Source organism: Notothenia rossii, assembly GCF_949606895.1.
Source record: "Notothenia rossii genome assembly, chromosome: 8".
In the NCBI taxonomy this organism is placed as follows: Eukaryota; Metazoa; Chordata; class Actinopteri; order Perciformes; family Nototheniidae; genus Notothenia; species Notothenia rossii.
Genome location: NC_136906.1, coordinates 55,904,271 through 55,927,123, shown reverse-complemented (window position 1 = coordinate 55,927,123; position 22,853 = coordinate 55,904,271). Strand labels below are relative to the sequence as shown.

At 39.5% G+C, this 22,853-nt stretch overlaps 1 protein-coding gene across 2 annotated transcripts in view; it reads left to right on the top strand.

Annotated features, from left to right (window-relative positions):
- Positions 1-22,853, top strand: part of paqr8 (progestin and adipoQ receptor family member VIII) — a 35,830-nt gene that overhangs the window by 10,368 nt on the left and 2,609 nt on the right. Inside the window, exon 1 of one of the 2 annotated variants that reach the window (XM_079644064.1) lies at positions 2,107-2,138. The exons of the other annotated variant lie outside the window; for it this stretch is intronic. The gene's annotated coding sequence lies outside the window, so the exon portion shown is untranslated. Of the gene's footprint in view, positions 1-2,106; positions 2,139-22,853 lie in introns of those variants that run through there. 2 annotated transcript variants of the gene reach the window in all.

Below are 22,853 nucleotides of genomic sequence, written 5' to 3'. Positions count from 1 at the left end.
ATAAATCAGACACTGATGGTGCAGTGCTGTACTGTACCTCTTTATATCGGCATTTTTTCCTTAACAAATAGTTTTTGCGCTGATCAGGGGGTACTTGGCTGAGATTTTTTTTCAAAGGGGGTACATTATTGAAAAAAGTTTGAGAACCACTGCCATAGAACATTATTGAAATAATTGAAGTTAATTAAAACATTTCCAATCCAAATGATGGATTATGATACAGTAATCTTAACATTTGGCAAAACAAGACCTTAAAAGAAAACAGAAAAACAGAAACAGTAGTCCTCATCCAATTGCGAGTGAATATACATCTGAGAGATATACAAAAACTGAAGTATTTACAATATGAACAGTATATAGAGGTATACACATCATAAACTGTAGAATATAAAAAGTAATACAGTATAGATCAGGTATAAAAATAGACAGTATAAAACAGACACAATACAGAATAAATATGAACATCCTAAACATAATTGAAGTTAATTAAAACATTTCCAATCAAAATGTAAAACAGTAATCTTAACATTTGGCAAAACAAGACCTCAAATTATTTTTTCCTATCTGAAACCCGAGTACCGGGGGAAAACCTGTGCAGACACGTGCTGCATATGTAGTAACCGTGAAGGTTTTGCAGTGAATCTCCTGAGAGGTTGAAAGGATTTTAAACACCCATGTTTGATTACATGAAAATGAAGCTGATCACGCTGATGCAGGATGACTTAAAAACTGAAACATTGACTTAATATATACATAATTATATAACATAAATACAAAACATATGATTAAACTTAATATTATTGCTTCAACTAACCTAATCTAATGACATTTCCTGAAATAAAACATTTAATTAGAGTCAACGTTTCAGTTTTTTCAGTGCAAATCCCCCCCCCCCCGCCCCGCAAGGCACACAGAAGCAGGACTTCCTCTTCATCTTGGAGAACAATCCTCTGATTCCTTTCCTGGGCTGGCTGATCACTGCAAATTGAAAGTAAAGTTAGTGCTTTTGAATAAATGGAGTTTGGAAGGATGTGACAATTCAGAAATATATATTATATAAATACAATATATCCTACCAGGTGAGGATAAGGACCCTTCGCTGCCGGAGCTGGGAGCTTTGGTATTGTCGCTTGCCATAACCGATTCGATGATTTCAATTTCCCAATCTTCATTACTAATTGACTCCAGTTTCCATTCCTGCTCAATTTCAGCCATCGCCATTTCTCCCTGCACAGCCTGGGTACTACACATACACACAAACAAAGGGTCATTGTTGGTTCACACAAGATCAAAAAGTCTAGATTATATTGAAACTGACATTGTAGTTTTGAGGGCAAGGGTGCATTTTATGTCACCTGCTTAGATTGCATTAAGTATATTAATAATAATGAAGTTGTATTTGTATAGCACTGTTCATACACCAGGTGCAGCTCAAAGTGCTTTGACAACAAGGCACACATCAACATGTACAACAGAACAAGAATTTCACATCAGGCCAGACGTTAAAACCTTTTAGCCACATGATAACAGTTTAAGGGACACAGAAGGCAAAACAAATGAAAAACAATCAAATCAATAATGATCCCTCTCTGTAAACTAAAGGAATACAAATCCATTAAAAACGATGAAATATAGAAACCTATAAATAAATAAAAACCCAAATAAGATAATAATAATAATAATAATAATAATAATAATAATAATAATAAATAAAAAGATTAATAAAGGTAAAAATACCAACTTAAAAGGGAATGTCACTAATACAATAAATAACACGAGTAAAAATCTCTACAATAAGTAATACAATATAAAAAAATAAATAATATTGATTAAAGAAAATGTAAAAGTGGGCTGTCGCTAATAAAAAGCTTATCTAAAAAGGTGCGTCTTTACTTCCTGATATTTCCTGGTAGGGAGTTCCAGTTTGGGAGCATAATGGACATAATGATAATTTTATATCGCCTAACTTCATGCACATTTTCTTTGACTCAGCTGAGGGATTATGGCCTTACCTGATGGCACTGCTCTCTTTGGGGGCTTCTCCCACCTCCAGGGTCCTCTCATCCGTCTGAACCTCAGTGAAACCAGGTGGCAGCTCTTTGAGAGTTGAGGGTTCACAATGTGAGGAGGATCTAAAGGTAAACAAAGATGCAAGTGTGTTTTTATTCAAACTTAATGTAATTGCTTTCAACTACCCTAATACAGTTATGTAAAACCTGTTGAAATAATACATTTAATCAAAGACAACGTTTCAGTTTTTTCAGTGTACAGTACAGATAACATTAGCCATTTACAGTAGTCTACACTGCCTACTTTTGTTTGAAAACATGTGTGCCACGGAGATGGTGTAATTTACAGATTCATACAGACATACTTACTTAGGGCAGTTTTTTCGACTGAGGTAGCGCCTTATTGTGAAAGGATGGACCAGGATTTTATCTGGAGTAATCCTATTATTTTGGTGCATCGTGAGCATTTCCTTCAAAAGCTCCACACATTCCGTCCTATCTTCTAATTCGGGGCTGTTTGCTTTGTGCAACTTTGTCTAAATAACAAAAATATTGCCAAATATTAATCAAAATATTTTTTTGTTGGAGCTTCTACAGGCAGCATCTAATTGACAACTTACTTTTTTCAGCGTCTCCAGAGAGGAAAAGTTATATTCCCTGTCCTCCCTCGTTTTCTTCAACGTTTCCCTCTGAAACTCCTTGGGTGTCTGTAAGAAGGCAACATATTTTGTTGCTTAATACTAATGATCTAAATAAGGATAATTCAAAGTTGGCAACGAAGGTTGTGGTGCTTTACCTTGAATGTCCAATGCTTCTTCACAAAGGGTTTTCTTTTTTCTTTGAAGAATAACCCTGTGTTCACTGCACGATTCAGGAGTTCCTTTGGTGGTTCACCCAGGAGATCGATGATGTAACGCAGCTAGAGACGAAACACAGCAAAACGTTATTTTGGAGTACTCTATAAATCTTATAAGCCATGTATAAAACATGTCTGAAAGTATTAGTACATATAAAAACAATATTACAAACATTAAGAAAGATTCAGAAATGAACCATCAAATGTACTCACCACATCATACTCATGTCTTCCTGGGAAAAGCGGAAATCCGAGCAGCATTTCAGCCAATATTGTGCCAAGAGACCAAATGTCAATGGCCTCATTAAATGGCAGGCCAAGAATGATTTCAGGGGACCTGAGTGTGGAGGAACAGAAGAATATACGAGGTCATTTTTAATCAAATATTCAATTAGAGACGAGCCAGATGGCAGTGAACTCCTTGCATTGATGCATTTCTAATAAAAAAGGTCTTGAGGTCTTACCTATTCCAAAGAGGCTGCATTACAACTCCTGGCCACACTTGGGAGATCTTTACAGCTAGACCAAAGTCGATTAGCTTAACCCTGAGCGGCTTTACGTGGTGATTCACCAGCATGACGTTGTCCATTTTTAAGTCAGAATGGATTATTCCAATACCCTTCAGGGTATCTAATGCTGTGGCCAACTGCAAGTAAAGTAATTTACATAATGCTTATATGATGAAAGAATTTCCCAAACTGGGATCAATAAAAGTATATCTAATCTAATGAGTGGAAAACTAATAGTTCTTGATTTCTCTCTGGTATCCTTACATCTCTGATCATCGTTTGTATGCCTTTTAGTGGTAATGGCAGCCTTCCCCTCTTGTTCATGTAGTCATGGAGGCTCATATCCAGCATTTCAAACACCAGGAAGGTCCGGTCAATCGATTGAAAACATTCATGGCATTTGACGATGTGGGACTTATCAGGGTCGAAACATTGGAGCCTTTCCAGTATGAGAACCTGAGGATAAATAAAACAGTTATGTCATGTAGAGGCAAATATTTCTTAAGACTCAGGCACTGTCCAAAAATGGATCTTTGACTTGTGAAAATCCAAAGTTAGCTCACCTCTCTCATGTTATTTTTCGATGAGTTCTTTTGCTTTAAAACCTTCACAGCCACAGTCTCTTCGGTGTCCAGTTTTAAACATTCCACTACCTGTCCATAGCAACCCGCTCCCAGAACTTTCAAGATCTGGTAGTTTTCTGAGATTGTGTCAATCAGGGGTTGATGTTCCTTTTTTGACAACATAACTGAAAGCAAAGGTAAAAAAAAAGTATTACTATGTTATTTCTAATACCCACAATTGAATAATTTTCTGCCTTGATTTATGTTTTTAACCACTTTTTAAAAGCCCCACTTTAATGAGTTATCATAATGACTTGTTTTTTTCAGTTCAGTTACAGATTCACTTCAAAATAAGACAGTACCTGTATTGGTTACAGAATGCTTCACGTTCAGTCGTGTATTTGAGCTGTTTGGGTTTAAAGAGTTAGGGATGTTCGGCGTTACCTTCTCGTTCGTTTGCTCAAACTAATATGATGGAATGATTCCCCTCAGCCGGTTGTAAGCATGACATTAGAATATCCGTGAGGTCACAAAGCCCTTCAAAGTGTTCGGAATGTAATATCATCGGAACTACAGAATATCAATGTTCTGTATGTTTTTTGTTGTTTTCTTTTAAATATTTGAACCTCTCCCTTTTTCTTTGGTTATTTTGGTGACATTAAGAAAAAAAATATTTATAGTGCCTACACTCCTTTAATATATGTGCATGCCTCCCTTTGTGTTCATCTAACGGGAGAGAAACGTTTCTCAAATGCATAGAAAATGTTGTTTTGAAAGGATAATAATTTTAACTAGAAAATTCAGAGAAATGCTGACTGTGTGACTGATACTTGGGTGTGCATCCCGATGCTAACATTACCCGTGCTGAGTGGGTAATAATAGCATTAGTTGTATTGTTAAGGTACAACAAAGAATATCCATTAATTTTAGCTCACTTTTTTCTACTTTAATTGTTTATCTCTTACATTTTTGGATTCTTGTAGCACATTCCTGCATCGTTTCTGAACATCTTTAGATTACCACTGGATTTAGTTAACGACCGACAGATGTGTTCAAAGATCAAAGAGTTTCCACGGCAACGCCCTGCCAGTGAACGAGAGACAGCCTGTCAGAGAATGTATTGACAATATTGTGCTGCATTATTGCTTCTAAGTAAAAAACTGTAACTCCAATCAGCTAAATATCCTACCCAGAGTATTTAGGATACCAGATGAACACACCTGACGACTCTCGTGTTTGCTATATGTGTAAGTCCGTTTGATTAAATTAGCATATTGGTGCGGCCGTGACAAATTTCCATACATTATGATCGCCAAATGATGTAGAAAAGTGAAAATTGTGGCCAGCCGAGCAATAGTTGGAAAATAAACTCTTCTGATTTTACAGCTCTTCTCCCCTCTAGCTGTGATGTCACCCACCCTAACGGTACGTCCACACGGCTCCGTCGTGTGCTTCAACGGAGACGCTTCCCATTCACTTTGAATGGGGTGACATCAAGCTTTGCCGAACTGCATTGTGGTTCCGTCGGGTCGCTTTGCCTCCGTTGCTCGCTTCGAAAGTTGACGGAAGCGCTAGCCAATCAAATCATATGCCAATACAAGCGCTAGCCAATCAAACCGCGTGCCTTTGTGTCCCGGGCGGGAGATTAATGTGATTAGTTGTTGGTCGCGCACCAGACACGCCTACCGGCAAGCTTCAACGCGACGAAGCCGTGTGGACATTCTGTAAGTCTTAACTCTCCCATACACACCAAGCCCCAAGGAAGTGTGCCGGGCTCTGTGCCCAACATTCGTTGTGTCCAAACGGCGATACTGCAACTTCCGTATCAGTCCGTGAAGTCACTGGGCCCAAAAAACCTTTTTCCCATTGACTAACATTGGGAAAGAGATGTCAGTAAATCAACGGATATTTTTTTTTAACTAAACTACCCAGTATGAACTATTTTGTAGCCCTTATTATAATCATTCGGTCCTTAAAGTTCAAAAATGCACTAAAAGCCGAATCTAGATTTAGATTCTCCATTCATTCTAGTGAACCGAGAGTGTGAGCTCGGGGGGCGGGGCTTGAGTGGCAACTCAACTGCGCATATTCTATGAGCGCATATACGGGTACTTCTGCTCTGACAGCCAGGCATGGCGAGAAATCTGTGACGTTTCTTCGCTCTCTCAAAAGTTGGGCAATTTTACCTTCATGCGCCAATGAGCAGCTCTCATAGGAAAGAACGAGATCCCGCCTCCGACGCTGTATCCAGTTCTTATTATACATCCATGATACACACCCATTATAAAATGTGAAAGTGTGATTTTCACGAAACATAAGCTGCGACTGCGTGATAACCGTACTAGCTATCAAAAATATCCAATTAGTCTAATAAAGTCCATAGTCTCGAGAACGGTTTAAACTTGTAATTTTTGTTCTAAGTTAAAGTATGCAAATCTGAATGGGGTCAAAGTGGGGTGTTTTTTAGCTCTTTTCAAATGGATTTCCCGTTCCTATTCCGCACGTTTTTATGTGTTTTTTGTGTGTTTCGTGTCAACGCTGCCGGACGAGTATACATGACAAGATTTGTGGCAGAAGAAGGAGATTATGATGAGATAAGTATGTCAAATATGTTGTGTTCTTTAATTCTAGGAAAGACAAACAACTTCTAATTTTAACCAGTTATTAAAAGAGAGCAAAATATATATTTCACTTGGCCAAGGACTCCGTCCGGTCACAGAAATCACAGGCAGCAGAGCTGTAATCTGTAACCCACATAAATAAAATAAAATAAGAACTCATTCTCAAAAAAGATAAACGCCATTCTTAAAATGTATAAATGAAAAAAGCGATCATGAAAATGTTTCCAATAAATGAATAAAATAATACGTTTTTACCACTTTGTTGTTCAGATATATCACATATTTGTAACTAAATGATACATTAATTGAAACAAAACACAGTATAAACTGAGGAGTGAGTCCCGTGAGTTTCATGTATTTTCTTCACTCCGCTGGGAAACTGCTCTCAATCTCATGTCAAGAAGCATCAGATCAGTGCATGCACTGCATCGTCCAATCAGTGAGCGATACGCAGTAAGGGGGCGGGGCGAGTATCTGAGGATTTCATCGGAGGATGGTCTGGTGGTTCCTTGATTATCGCTCCTCCATTATCGCTCCTCGATCCTCGATCCTCGGTCCTCCGGCAGAAAGAAGCGCCATGGGACGCTACTCAAGATGGCACAGACAAATCAACTTCTGGTGATACCGAGGAGCGAGGAGCGAGGAAATGAAAATAATCGACCTGAGATGCAGCCCAGGGCGATCTCCTTTTCTCAATAACTCATTGTCTTCTACAGTGTCTGCACCTGGCTTTTGCAACATTTCTAATGCAAGCTTTCTTCTATGACTTTTCCCTTTGTTTTGTATCCAACCCATCAGAACCTGACTGGTGATTGTGTCTATTTATTTTATAGTCATAGCTGTGGGGGAAACTTCTGAAGCAATACTGTTGAGATGCCACAATCAATTCTGAAGAACTCTACCCCAGACCCATGTATTTAGCTAGTTCTCAGAGAATAATCAACATTGTGCATAACAAGATAGAATCATAACACCTCTATCAGCTGACGCCAACAGGCAGGAACAGGGAGACAAAACACTGAGAGCACAGCAGCCAAGGTTACAGGTGCGTGTGCTCATTCAGGACAGTATGAACTGATAAACTGGGTCAAAGTTATGGGCCTTGGAAATTATTTCCCAAACAGTTCCTCTCTTTTAATCAATTTTGATAGCCTAAAAACCTTAGTCTAATACTAATTTGTCCAATACTTAAATCATTAGGAATTTTCAGATTTGAGAGTGGACTTACACAACATAAATTATATCAATAACAATCACATTAATAACAACACAATAAGATTGAAACATTCAATCACAATGATTGAGACAGCCAATCATAATAGAAAAATCAACTCTCGTCAGTGTTTGGAGCATCTTTTGTCAAAAGCATTATAATGAACACATAAAATCACAGATACATAATAGCAAAAACATTTATTTTAAACTAATATGTTTTAACATTTAACCATTAGTTAATCTCCTTTATCAAACTATAAAATCAAAACCAGTTTGCAGCTTAAAGATTTACTTTAAGGCAGTCACTAGTCCTTTAAACTCAGGATCATAAGAGATCCAGTTAAGTCATAAAAATCAGGATCATAAGAGATCCAGCGAAGGTATAAAAATTCAGAGTTAAAGTATAAAACTCTGGTGATTTGATCAATCTGTAATCTGCAAAATTGCAGTGTCTTCAATTTAGGATTATATTTAGGTTAGTTTCATTAAATATTAAATCAAAAGACTATGGCATGATAACATAATTACATTACTTAAACTATCAAACCTTATGTCATTTCAAAATCTGAAGGAAAAAGTTAAACAATTCTCAAAATGTTTAACAATCTGAAAAGGAAAAGTTAGGCAAATATTCAAAGACTTTTGTAAAACTGGAAAGGAAGGATTAAACATTCTTAAAACTTTAATTAATTTGCAATTGCTACAACTGATCTGTACCAAACTAACTCAATTCATTATTCTTATTAGCCATACTTACCTCAAAATATACTTATGGTACTTGGAAAGGGTTCTTCTGTGTTTATCTAATGTTGAATATAGAATATCAATTTCTTTAGATTATACTTCTCTAATTTGAGGATCAAATATACTACATAATTGTATGTGAATTATTATAAATATTTGTTTTGGGCCAAAACTGAAATTAATCCAGTACTTGAAACATAATTTTAGGTCTGTCTGTGCATGGATAATGCATTGAAGAGTGTTATTAAGCCTGATTGCTGGACGATTAAGGATATTAACATTATATATGATAATTTTAGAAATACCTTATTATTCAATACCTAGTTTAGTGCGAAAGTGTAAGTGTTCAGAATGTTCAGTTTAATCGAGTCAGGGACAGGCAGGGTCAAAGCCATGAAATCCAGCAGTCAGGCAAACAAATCCGAGAAGGGGCAGGCAGAACAGGGCTCAGAACCAGGCGATCCGTCAGACCGGCAAACAAATCAAATTAGGGGGCAGGCAGGAAACTCGAGGAACGATAACAGGCAGGCAGGGGTCAAAACCGGACAGGACAGGTAACTAGGCAAAGGATAATGAAACTCTGGAGAGCTTGGCAAAACACACAAGACAATCTGGCAGAGGACTAGTGAGAGTGAGGTGGTATATATACTGTGGAGTGTTCTCCATGGATCGCCACTTGCCGTGGTGGAGAACCTTGTGTGTTCCAATGAACATAAGAGCGATGCCGTCGGGAGATTTTTAGCTCCTGGTAGGGTCACCCATGGCGGTAAGGTCGAGCGGGAGGTCCCAGACAAAGTGCGATCCAAAGACCTTAACGGCGGAAGTGGCGAAGGATGATACTCCAAGTCACAACGGTACTGAAAGCGGATGAAGGCTGCAACAGAGGGTGGTCTCCATTCATCATGGATTCCATGCCCTTGGATTCAGGCTCCTCTCTGCCAAGGACCGTGTGGTGGCTGCAGGCGCATCAGTCTCCCCACGTTGAAAGACATCACACGCAGGCGTCCTCCCGAAGGGAACCTACCCATTTTACATCCTGGACAAAGACAAAGTCCTGTGGCGTTCAGGAAGTGGTAACGGGGGCAGGACAGTGAAGTCTGGTAGTTCCTAGTCACAACCTGGCACACAGGGGATGGGTGTTTGATTCAGTCGCTAAGCTCTTGGACTGAGGCAGAAAGAGCTTCTCGGCAGCTGCACCCATGACTGAGCAGCCCCTATTCAGGGTCCACTCTGCTCACCCCAGTTGGGGAGGGGGTTAGAAAAAGTACCCAAAACATAGCCTGCCTCACAAAATCCTGTCTGGAATACCGCATCCAGAGGGATCACCATTACGCGGTCAGAAACAAAAAATAAAATAAAAACATTTACGTATTGGAGCCTGGAATGTGCGGACCCTCACGGAAAACCAAGCCAGCGATCAACCGGAAAGGCGAACTGCAATCATCTCCAGAGAGCTAGGGAAGTTCCAGATCGGCATTGCAGCACTCTCCGAGACCCGACTGGCTGATGAAGGGCAGCTGAAGGAGGAAAAAGGCGGATATACTTTCTTTTGGAAAGGAAAGCCTGCAAATCCATGGTGTGGGTTTTGCTATTAAGAACTGCCTCATCAACCACCTCCATGAACTCCCTGTGGGCATCAACGAGTGCCTAATGACCATACGTCTGAAGCTTGCCAGCAGTCAGATGGCCACCGTTATTAGTGCCTACGCCCCAACGCTTGATGCACAGGATGAAGTAAGGAGGCCTTCTATGCTGACCTGGACACAATTCTATCTGAAGTCCCCAAGGAGGACAAGTTAATCTTGCTTGGAGATTTCAATGCCAGAGTGGGACGAAACCACCACCTATGGAGAGGCACGCTGGGGAGAGAAGGGGTTGGAAACACAAATTCCAATGGCATACTACTGCTAACCAAGTGCTCAGAGCACAACCTGGTCATCACCAACAAACTTTTCCGTCAAAAAACCAAGTTCAAAACATCATGGATGCATCCTCGCTCCAAACTATGGCATCTCATTGATCCAAAGACCGCAGTGATGTCCTTAACACCAGAGCAATGACCAGTGCAGACGACTGCTGGACTGACCACCGCCTCATTCGCTCCATCATGTCTATCCGTTTAATGCGGAAAAGAAGGATGCAGAAAAGACAGAGCTGGCCAAAGCTTAACATCGCCCTGTTGGGTGACACCACCTACCAACAAGAGCTGCAGGATGCTTTTAGCGCAGCCTTGCCCAAACAGTATCCGGAGGATACTGAAAAACACTGGGGCACACTTTCTACTGCCATCATGAACTGCAAAAACATTCTTGGTAAAAAAAAACGGAGACATCAAGACTGGTATGATGAGAACGACACCGAGATTCAGCAACTCATTGACATCAAGCGGCAAACTTTCATCACCTGGCAAAATAACATCCACTGCAAGGTGAAAAGAGCAGCCCATGCCAAAGCGAAGGCAGCCGTCCAAACGCAAGTCAGGAAACTGAAGAACCAGTGGTGGACAAAGAAGGCTCTGGATATCCAGCAGCTTGCCGACTCTGGTGATACAAGAGGATTCTTTGATGCCGCAAGAGCGGTATATGGTCCCAGCTATCGCCGCCTAACCCCCCTTCGCTCTAAAGATGGGCTCTTGCTTCTGAAGGAAAAGGATGCAATAGCAAACAGGTGGAAAGAGCACTATAAGGACCTCTTAAACAGGGACACCATTCCTGAGATGGAGGCTCTTGACCAACTCCCTCAACAGCCCATAGTTGAAAGCAAGGGAGAACCACCCAGCCTGGGTGAGGTGCTGGATGCCATTAAGAATATGAAAAACAACAATCTGCTGGGCCCGACGGTGGCAGTAGAGACGAAACTCAACCCTTCCGGGTCGACACAGGAGTCAAACAGGGATGTGTCATCGCTCCAACGCTATTCTCCATCTTTGTTGCTGCTATCCTACATCTCACAAGCAAGCATCTGCCCCAGGGAGTCAACATCATGTACAGAACTGACGGCCAACTCCTCAACATCAACCGTTTCAGGGGTAAAGGTCAAACCACCACCATATCGATCATGGAGCTGCAGTATGCGGATGACAACGCCCTTGTAGCCCTCTCGGAAGAGGACCATGAGGGTATCCTATCAGCCTTTGCGAAAGCATACAAACAGATTGGTCTAGCCATCAACATAAAAAAGACCCAAATCCTCCACCAACCACCACAGAACAGCAGTACGCCTGTCCTACCCCCAAACATCTCCATTGACAACATCAGACTGGAAAATGTGGACTACTTCCTATACCTTGGCAGCCTCCTATCATCAAAAGCTGTTATTGATGATGAAATACACCATCGCGTCAGCTGTGCCAGTGGGGCTTTCTCAAGGCTGAAGGAAGAGAGTCTTTGAGAACCGTGACCTCCAAGCAAAGACCAAAATCTTGGTCTATAAAGCTGTAGTGCTCCCCACTCTTCTGTATGGATCAGAGGCCTGGACCACATACAGCAGGCATTTAAAGGCACTTGAGGCATACCATCAGAGATCCCTCCGAAAAATCCTTAGGATTAGCTGGGAGGATCGGCGCAGTAACACCAGCGTCCTGGAGGAGGCTGACATTCCCACCATCACTGCCACCATTGCCAAAAACCAGCTCAAGGCAAGGCAAGGCAAGGCAAGGCAAGGCAAGGCAAGGCAAGGCAAGGCAAGGCAAGGCAAGGCAAGGCAAGGTAAGGCAAGGCAAGGCAAGGCAAGGCAAGGCAAGGCAAGGCAAGGCAAGGCAAGGCAAGGCAAGGCAAGGCAAGGCAAGGCAAGGCAAGTTTATTTATATAGCAAATTGGATTTAAAAGTAGTAAGAGTTGCAGCGGACCTGCAGGTTTCTGGGAGTTTGTTCCAGATATTTGGAGCATAATAACTGAACGCTGCTTTACCCTGTTTAGTTCTGACTCTGGGGACAGAAAGCTGACAAGTCCCTGAAGACCTGAGAGATCTGGATGGTTCATAATTTAGCAGGAGGTTAGAAATGTATTTTGGGCCTAAACCCTTCAAAGCTTTATAAAGCAGCAGCAGTATTTTGAAATCTATTCTTTGACATACAGTAAGCCAGTGTAAAGACTTCAGAACAGGATTGATGTGATCCACTTTCTTAGTTTTAGTGAGGACTCGAGCAGCGGCGTTCTGAATCAGCTGCAGCTTTCTAATGGATTTTTTAGTGAGACCTGTGAAGACACCATTACAGTAGTCCAGTCTACTGAAGATAAAAGCATGGACAAGTTTTTCCAAATCCTGCTGTGACATTAGTCTTTTAATTCTAAATATGTTCTTTAGGTGATAGTTGGCTGATTTAGTAACTGTTTTAATGTGATTGTTGAAACTCAGGTCAGAGTCCATGACTACACCTAGATTTCTGGCATTACCTCAGTTTTATCTTTGTTTAATTGGAGAAAATTCCGACACATCCAGTCATTGATTTGTTCAATGCACTTACTCAGTGTTTGAATTGGAGCATAGTCTCCTGGTGAAATTGTTACGTAAATTTGTGTGTCATCCGCATAGCTATGGTAACTTATTTTGTTGTTTTTCATTATCTGAGCCAGTGGTAGCATGTATATGTTAAAGAGAAGAGGCCCCACGATGGAGCCTTGAGGTACCCCACATGTCATATTTGTCAACTCAGATGTGTATTTACCTATAGAAACAAAGTTTTTTCTGTCCTTTAAGTAGGATTCAAACCAGTTCAGAACTGTTGATGAAAGTCCCACCCAGTTTTCTAGTCGGTCTAGTAATATGTTGTGGTCAACAGTGTCAAACGCAGCACTGAGATCTAATAATACTAACACTGAAGTTCTGCCACTGTCTGTGTTTAAGTGAATGTCATTGAAAACCTTTACAAGAGCAGTCTCAGTGCTGTGGTTTGGACGAAAGCCTGACTGGAACACATCGAAACAGTTATTTAAATGCAAGAAATTACTCAACTTTTGAAAAACAACTTTTTCAATGATTTTACCTAGAAATGGCAGGTTTGATATGGGCCTGTAATTGTTCATTACTGAAGCGTCTAGATTATTCTTTTTTAATGACTGCAGTTTTCAGGGCCTGTGGAAAAATACCTGAGTGAAGAGATTTGTTTACTATATGAAGTAGATCTGAGGCCATGCAACGAAAAACATCTTTGAAAAATCCTGTTGGAATAATATCAAGGCAGCAGGAGGAGGATTTCAGAAGTTGAATAATGTCCTCTAGGTTTTTACCATTAATCTGATGGAATTGTGTCATGGTGTTTGAATTGATATTAGGTGGACATAGGGACAACACATTTGCTGTACCTGATGCAGAGACACTGACTGCTTGTCTGATTTTCTGAATTTTGTCAGTGAAGAAGGAGGCAAAATCATTGATCATTGATCATTGCCTTTCTCCATGGAGATATTTTCTTCCCAGTCACTTCCTTTACCTTAGTTGGAGCAATGGCATCTATAACATTTTTAATTTTTGAATTAAAATGATCCACTAGCTCATTTACTGAGATGTTAGCAGGGGCAAGTGTGGAAGAAAGATTCTGAGTAAACATTTCCCTAGTATTTTCAGTTAAATATCGCTTTGTGGTTACCTCTTTTTGAACATTTTTGTGAACAGAAATAGAGCTCTCAAAGAAAACACAGGAATGGTCAGAGACTGCAACATCAGTCAGTAGTAATATTCATCCCGCTTCCATCACATTAGTATGCATACAAAAGTGACAGGTCACACCTCCCCCAATTATGCAAATGAGCTAAGTCCCGCCTCCCCTTTGATCGAGGTGTGAGATCTCAAGTAGGTGTGATTTCCCAAGTAGGTGTGAGATCCGTCGATAGGAGGGTGGTGATGTGTATTCACAGGTGTGAAAAACCCCCACTGTTGCGCCTTATGGTGTATAATAAAAATAAAAAATAAAAAAATAAATAAAAATGCTGTTTCAATCACATTAGTATGCATAAAAACTGACAGGTGGGCCCGCCCCCAAGTGTGTGTGTGTGTGTGTGTGTGTGTGTGTGTGTGTGTGTGTGTGTGTGTGTGTGTGTGTGTGTGTGTGTGTGTGTGTGTGTGTGTGTGTGTGTGTGTGTGTGTGTGTGTGTGTGTGTGTGTGTGTGTGTGTGTGTGTGTGTGTGTGACGGTCTCCCCTAACCCGTGCTGTGGACCGGGGCTACATCAAATCTTATTTTAGCCCCTAAAGAAAAGCCCACCATAAACATAATAATTAAAATTAGTATTGATGTATGTTACCACTTTCCTTCTACATCAGACAGCGGGGTGACTGTGTGAGCCTGGCCCTGCTCCCTCCTCCCCCCTTCCTGCCATCTTATCACTAGACAGAAGGGGGATGGATTTTAAAAACACTTACCTTACACTTGTATTTGTTCTCTCTAAAACACAGTGTCTGTAAAGGTGGGGGAGACTGTCTCCCCCTTCCTGCCATCTCTCTCTGTTTCTGCTGATGTGTAAAATATACAAAATAACGTTTTATATACTTACTCTCTTGTTAATGATGAAGTTTGCAGCGTAAGCCAGCCATCAGTGTTCTAGTTTTAAGGTTTTGCATACCTCAAAGTGTGTCTAAAAGTATCTTGGCAAGAGAAAAAAGCCAAAATCCGCCTAGGCCATTAAAAAGAAACCGAATTCCACGTTTTACAAACGAACAGACACAAATGCAGACTTGACTACTTGGCAGTTGATTAAAGCAGATTTGTCCTTTTTCATCTCTCAAAGGTTGGGTCCTGTTCAACACTGGGTACAGAAATATATTCAATATACAGTCATTTGTACGTAAAGATTTTTTAAGTTGTAAGCACTTAGAAATATACATTTGATTGCATTTAAAGTGGCTGCAGACAACTTATCATAATGAAGTAGTTGATTGCACAAATTTGTAATGGATGTAAAATAAAGACGACATTAGCATTTAAATTGGCTCCCTATAAGACTCGCTTTCTCTATGAAATTATGTTTGGCTCTGAGTAGTGTTCTCCCTTTCACAATAAAAATCCCAAACAAAATACTTTCTGAATCACTGCAGGAAGTAATGTGCTAAAATGCAAATACAAATAGCTTACAGTAGCTCCCAATTAGTTGAACAATTGGAAAACCGCAAGGACTGTGGAAACACCTACTGGCAAAGGATTGTGGAGGCAAATTATGCAAAGAGGAAGAAAAAACATTCTATCTAAAGCTATATAACACAATCTGCATATTGACAGTATGAGTACAACAAAAACAGTATGCATTTTGATGCAAACGACGATGTTCAGTAAACGATCAATCAAAATCGAAGGATCCAATGTATTTTTAAATGGAGCAGAAATAGAACTAGTCTCCCAGTTCAAGTATCTTGAACAGGGAGTGTCATATTGGACTCGCACTTGACTTTTTAAGAAACATATCCAGAAAGTATCCAATACCATTAAATTCAACTTGCAACATTTTAAACAAATTAGACCTTTTCTTAACTGTCAATGCTGCAAAGTCATACCTCCACTGTATGATTCTATCCCACATTGAATACTGTTTTACAAACTGGTCGTTTGCTTGTGCCACACACCTGAAACCCATAGAACAGCTGTTCAAGAGAGCTATCCAGGTGTTTGACAGAAAGCCACAGTCATACCACCACTGTACCATCCTTGAAAATCACAATTTCTTGAGTTTTTGACAATTTTATGTCTTTTAAAAGTATGTGTTTTTTTAAAATAATATTTACATGGGCTGTCCCCCCTCCCCTTGGGGGAATTCATCCACAGCAAATACACTGGACGCAGCACTAGTTCAGAAACCAGAGGAGACTGTGAAGTCCACCACAGACGGACCACCTTTGGACAAAATGTCCTCTCCATTAAAGGCAGCTCATTGTGGAATAGCCCCCCAACTGAGATACGGGATTGTCCCACTCTCAATAGTTTTAAAAGTCAACTTAAAGAATAGTTGAGCAACAAACAGACGTGTAATCACCGCTAAATAAATGCACTTTAACACAGGGGTATCTCCTCTTGCACTTTTATGTAGCGCTTTTTATCTTATCTTGCACTTTATATATCATAGCTGCTACATTGTACTGCCATGTGGTAAATGCTTGTATGCTGCTCATGCTCTTTCTGCATATCATGTATTTATTTTTGCTGTATATATAAATGTCATGTTCTTATATGCTGTATGTGACGGGACTACAGATGGAAATTAGCTCAAAGCTAAAATCCGGCTCATTTACACTTGTAAGCATTATTTTTGTTTTAAAGTGTTCATCAATGTGCACTACGGTGGCCCTGAAGAAAATTAAACATTAAAATATGTTATCGATGTCCCCATTCCCAGTTTGTTTTGGGAATAATTGCGATGTTTACTATGTTTTTGGTAGCTCTTAACAAAACAGAATGTTTGTAAAAGACTGTGACTCTAAAAGGCAAGTTTGTGATTTTAACACTGTTTCGATGAAACAATACATTATACAATATTACGACTTTTTGCCATATTTTTAATACAATATACTTGTACCTTTTTTTTTGTTGTGGTTGTAGGGCTTCAAGATATTTTGCAGGTCATGCATAAACACGGTGTCATCTTTTCTTGAAACTGACGTGCTGTCCGTTTTACAAACAAGTTCAAGCTGTCTTTAAGATGTGACATCGCGCTCTGACTATTCCCCGTAAAATCGTGACAAACTATTACTTATTCTTAAATTTCACCTCTTGCTGCTTAGTTGAAAATGATAGATGAAAAATAACTTTTTAAAAAGAGTCAAACAGAGAGGGACATTATACTGGTGAAAAAAACTCTCAATTCTACAGATGACTCCCCCACTCAACGCAATAAGTCCCACCCCACTCAGCAAATCATCTAAAACGAAGGACCCCACTAAGACGACCGTTGAAAACTAGCCATGGATCTGAGAAAAACCAAGTCTGATGTAACCTACCCTTATTATCACCAGGATAACGGATATGGGCTTAATGAATGGATGTTACAAAGTAGGGGAGAGGATGTTCCCGAAGAAGAGCTCTCCTCTATATCATATCCATGTAAGGTCTTTAGGACAAAAGAGGACTATGATAACATGACATATGAAGAATATCTTTTCTTTAAAAGATGGTATTATAGATAACCTCTATAGAAACAATATATCTCATACCACTCGCCAAGATCGCAAACGACATTTAGCAGATAAGAAAAGCAAAAGTAAAGAAAACCGAAGAAACAGAAAAAGCAAAATGAAAAGGAGAAGAAAACTTAAAAGCAAACGCAGAATGCGAATGAAAAGAAAAGGGACCGTAGGACGGAAAACAAAAAAGACAAAAAGAAGGAAGGTGAAAAGAAAAAGGAACAAAGTGAAGAAATGTCAACTAACTATAGAGGATGGTGTTGTAGACCCATTACCGGATCATAATAATCTTATAGATCATCTACCGCTAACCGACTGCTGCGAATGTGTTGAACAAATACCAAAAGCAATGGCAGAGCTTTGCTTCAATATAATGAGAGAAAAAGCACGATACTACGGAATTGCCCAAATTGGCGACAGTGCCAGAGCATGTATTAAAAGACTGTTGGAGGATCTCTATTCTAGTGTCGCTTGCCATTACATCGAAGGATATGCCAAAACGTGTGACGACATAGACAAAGCTTTTGAAAACAATGATATGGTACCTGTCCTTACAGCTAAACAAATCCTATGCCAGGTCTTCAACAGACCACAAGAAGCACAAGAAGCCCCAAAAAGGATTACATTCAGAGCTAATAATGGTGAAACCGAAGAAGAAGCAAAGCAGATTATAATCGTTGCGGGTGAAAGGATAGAGAATTTGCAAGTGATGTTAATGCATTTATCTGATATAAAAAATGCATTAGTTTACTTCCAAGAGACCCCTAAACATCTACTTGGGCAATGTGAATTGAACGATAAACCGATCACTGTAAATGAAACGCGGAGAGAAGCAGCAGTGCAAATCGTTAAGTCTATTACCTTGTATGCACTACGACATTAACTTGGTAAAATGTAATATGTTTTTCTGAAAATGGGGTGAATGTTGTGTTTTCAATTAAACAACCAAAACAAATGAAAATTTGTTTTATTTTTGCTTTCATGTATAGTAATAGTATTGTAAACGAAACATTTAAAGTGGTCCTGGAATCTTCATTTTCCGAAACATTCTGTAACATTACCGAAGAAATGAAACAAACACCAAAAGTGTATCATGTGTTCTCATTGTATGCTCTGTTTGTAGATGTAATGCACAAATTACATGTGACAGGTGGGCCCGCCCCCAAGTGTGTGTGTGAACAGCACTGTTGTCATACTCCTGCACAATCCTTGTAAACATTTGAAATGGATGCAACAAACAATATCTGATCTTTGAAAAATATTTGTGGGTGTTTTTTGTATCGTCTTCACTAAGACGTAAGATGTTGTCGGTGTCCTTTGGAAATGTATAAAAGTATAATTGTTCTGCTTCATGGCAATGTTACCCACTGTGATTGGAGGCTATACAAACAAACAAATGAAAAAATACACACCAAACAACTGTGTCACGATTCAACTGTCAACATCGTTTACCTATGGAAGGTGTTCTGACCCGGGGCAGACTGGACCTCTTCCTGGAATGGGGTTGGTTCTCCATCCTATTTTTACCCAATAAATAAAAATGATGCAGTTGATCTAATGACAGTGTCATTAGCACACAAAGGTATTTATTGATTTCATGTTCACAAATTCAAACCTACATGGTATAATTACATTTTTAATTAGTCTTACCCGATCAGATGCTGGTTGTTGGTGCCTGAGAGATCTGATAAAGGTAAACAAAAAATATATTCAAACTACTGTACTGTTAAAACATTCTGCTTCTTGTGGCACAAAATAACATGTTGACAATGTTTTATTTTACCATGGCAAACTGTTTCCATTCTGGGAGTGCTCTATTCATTTGGAAAGTCCCACACCTGCATACAACACACAAATGACTGACTGAAATCAAATTAACTTAATTAAGAATAAATGCCACGATAGATCTAAACTGACCACGGTGTCAGCAAGACTGTCTCCAGATGGCAACTTTACAACAACCACACTGTCCTCGTCACTTGAAGAGGTTGTTCCAGTGTAACCTAAGAAAATAAAAGTGTCATGATTAATACTATAAAAATAATTGTTCCCCTACGTCTGTACCTATCATCAAATGTTGGTTTGAATCCTGAATTATTGGATTGACATCAATCAGAAAGGATTCAATCGAAACACAAAATGTTTGTGAAATGTACATTATATTGTTGACCGTCCTTTTCACTCTCACATTAGGATTTACATTGGGGCACAACAAACCAACATTGTTATGAGAAAAAAGGTTAATTTAGAATTACAATCCTTAAGAGGGAATTTATATTTAGTTTGAACAGAAGGAAAGTTTGGAAGCTTTTGTTGATACTTAAATTCCATTTCTTCTGCCACTATTCATAAAAGACCATTTGACCTCAGAAGTTCAACCACGAAGAGAAAGGAATGATGGGTGGAATGAATTGTGTTAAGAAATATAGACAGAACAACTGTTATGTTTACATTTGAACTATTATAAAGTTTAGTGCTTTAAACAAGGGGAAATATATGTCAGTAGCACTTACAACTGTTTTCAACGGCTTCAAGAGTACAGATGTACAACGTAATTCGTTGGTAGGGCTTTCCAATGGCCTCTTTGTACATCTGTACTGTGAAAGGGATGTCCGTTCCGGGGATATTTGTTATCACCCTCGCATCAGGGTACAACAAGACATGGGCACCATCTTCCAAATCCTGGTTAAAGGCTTTCTGCTTTTTTATGGCAGCAGCCAACAGTTCTTCACATGCCCATTGAGGTTCGACATTAAGGGGAAGTGACCTCCCTCTCATGCTTTCAAGGCAGCCATCCATCCTCCTCATTACTCCAACAGAAATCTGCAAAAAGACAATAACATGCAAATGAATAAAAAAAAAATTCTGACATTATGAGAGTGTGGTGAGCAGATTTGAATTACAGATGTATTCATAATAGAAAACGTTGCATACCTTCACCAATTTCTGTTTATTTTCATTTTTGGAGTTATGCCGTCCCTTTGTAAAAAAGGTCTTTCTCTCCCTCTTTTTTATTTCCCTATATTTTTTAAAGGACTCTACAGCTGAGCTTCCTGCTACAAAAAAACACAGGAATAAAACATTCATTACTCTTCATTACGTTCAATAGGAGTCTCATCCTCAATCCCTTCTGAGGAACATCTTATAACACATTCAACAGTAGGTAAGCCACATAGTTTAGAGATGTACTTGTATAATAACAGAATTCAAACTTTTAAACCAAGTTTTCTATAAACACTTATTGTTTGGTACTAAAACGAACAACCTATGTACCTGCACTGGTGCTAGGCTGAGCACCTAGATGCGCACTAGTGGTGGGACTCTCCTCAGGGACTTTGTTAGCCACATCTTTTAGAAATGTGATGTCTCTGCCACAGACACCACAAAAGCCATGCGAAGATGTCACGCTGGAACCACAGAATGGACAGTACATCTGTGGAGAAATAAAATGTAGGACAGCTAGGTTAAGTCAAAAAGAGTGGATATTTTTCGGCTACCTAAATATTATAATAGTATTAAAGAATGGTCTTTCAATTAACTCATCAGAAGCCAACCTCCTGTCTATCCCCACACAAACCAAGCACCGAACCTGGGGGGGACAGAGCTTTCTCCATCGCTGCCCCCTCCCTCTGGAACTCACTCCCATTAAACATCAGAGACTGCAAAGAGCCCCCCACCTTCAAAACACACCTCTTCAGACTGGCTTTTAATGTGGGAATAATGTTGTGTTGCTGTTTTAATATTTTAATTCAACTTTTTACATTTTATTTTATTTCCTTTTTATCACCGCATCGCATTTGCGCCCCAGTTGAGGCCCCCTCCACGAGGTGAGGGCGTGAGACCCCACCCAGTCTGTGTGATCTGCGTGTAGGGAGGGGCGGCCCGTTTCTATACTATAACTATATTATGTCAAGAGTTACATTTAGGTGCACAATGCTAGCTACGTAAATATGACGCTCTATGTATAAAAACTAGGGCCGGGACTCGATTAAAAAAATTAATCTAATTAATTAGAGGCTTTGTAATTAATTAATCGAAATTAATCGCATTTTTAATCACATAAGTATTTGACCTGAGAACAGTGAGAAGCAATTTTTTTCACATGGATTTTAGTATACCATTGAATAATGACTGAATACATAAGCTTAAGCAACAAAACATTGTTTATTTTTTTCAAGGTGGTACTTAACCAAGACCAACAGAAAAGTGCAATTTTTGCCATAAAGTGTAGCAATAGCATATTTAGGAATATAGTACATTTCAGAGATTCAGGTAGCCTATAGGTAGGTAGACCTTCTGTAAACTATAACACTTTGTTTTTTAAGTAAAACACAATACTTTCAAGTACATTCAGAACATTGGAAACCCTGACTATTAGAAAACATCTCTCTGTTGCTTCAGAGGCCATAACAGACTTTGTTGATTTACCAACAGTTGATTTAAAAAATCTAATCAATTTCAGTCCAACTCTCTCAATAACCTTGGCCAAAACAATAAACAGTTCAACATAAAGTGCCAGTTGCACCAACAACGTAATAAATAGTTCAACATAAAGTGTACCATTTAAAATAAAATAAAAAAGTGCCAGTGATTGACCTCAATCCCTCCTATTCTTCCAATATCCTGATGAAAAATAAAATCTCTCTGTTGCATAGGCCACTGTTTGATCAACGCGAATTGGGTGTGGGTCCTTGTACTCCGAGTCGGGCTAACATCCACGCTAGCTTCCACGCTAGCTGCTATATGTTTTGCATTGAGGTGATACTTGAGGCTTGATGTGCTGCGGTGATATGCAAATTCCTTTTTGCATAATTTGCAAACAACCGTGCTCTTATTGACGCTTCCATCCGTCCGTTTTTTAAAACAAAATGTCCCATCCACGGGGCCAACCAAAGCGGTCTCATCAGCTTCTTCGTTCATGTTTGACTATTGTTCACTGTGGTTTGTTGTTGTCTGAAGTCATGAACGTTAGTTGGTGCTCCAGTATAATCGGTACCCCTGAAACTCATCCAGTGAGAAACGTTCCGCGGTGCAAAAATAAGTGCGATTAAAATGCGTACATTTTTTTAACGCGTTCATTTTTGTGTAATTAATTCATCTTAATTAACGCGTTAAAGTCCCGGCCCTAATAAAAACAAAACAAAACTTACCTTCTTATATCTTTCTCCACTTAAATGAACTTTCTTTCCTCTTGTTCGTTCTCTCTATGTCTGGTCATACATCAATCTGTTCC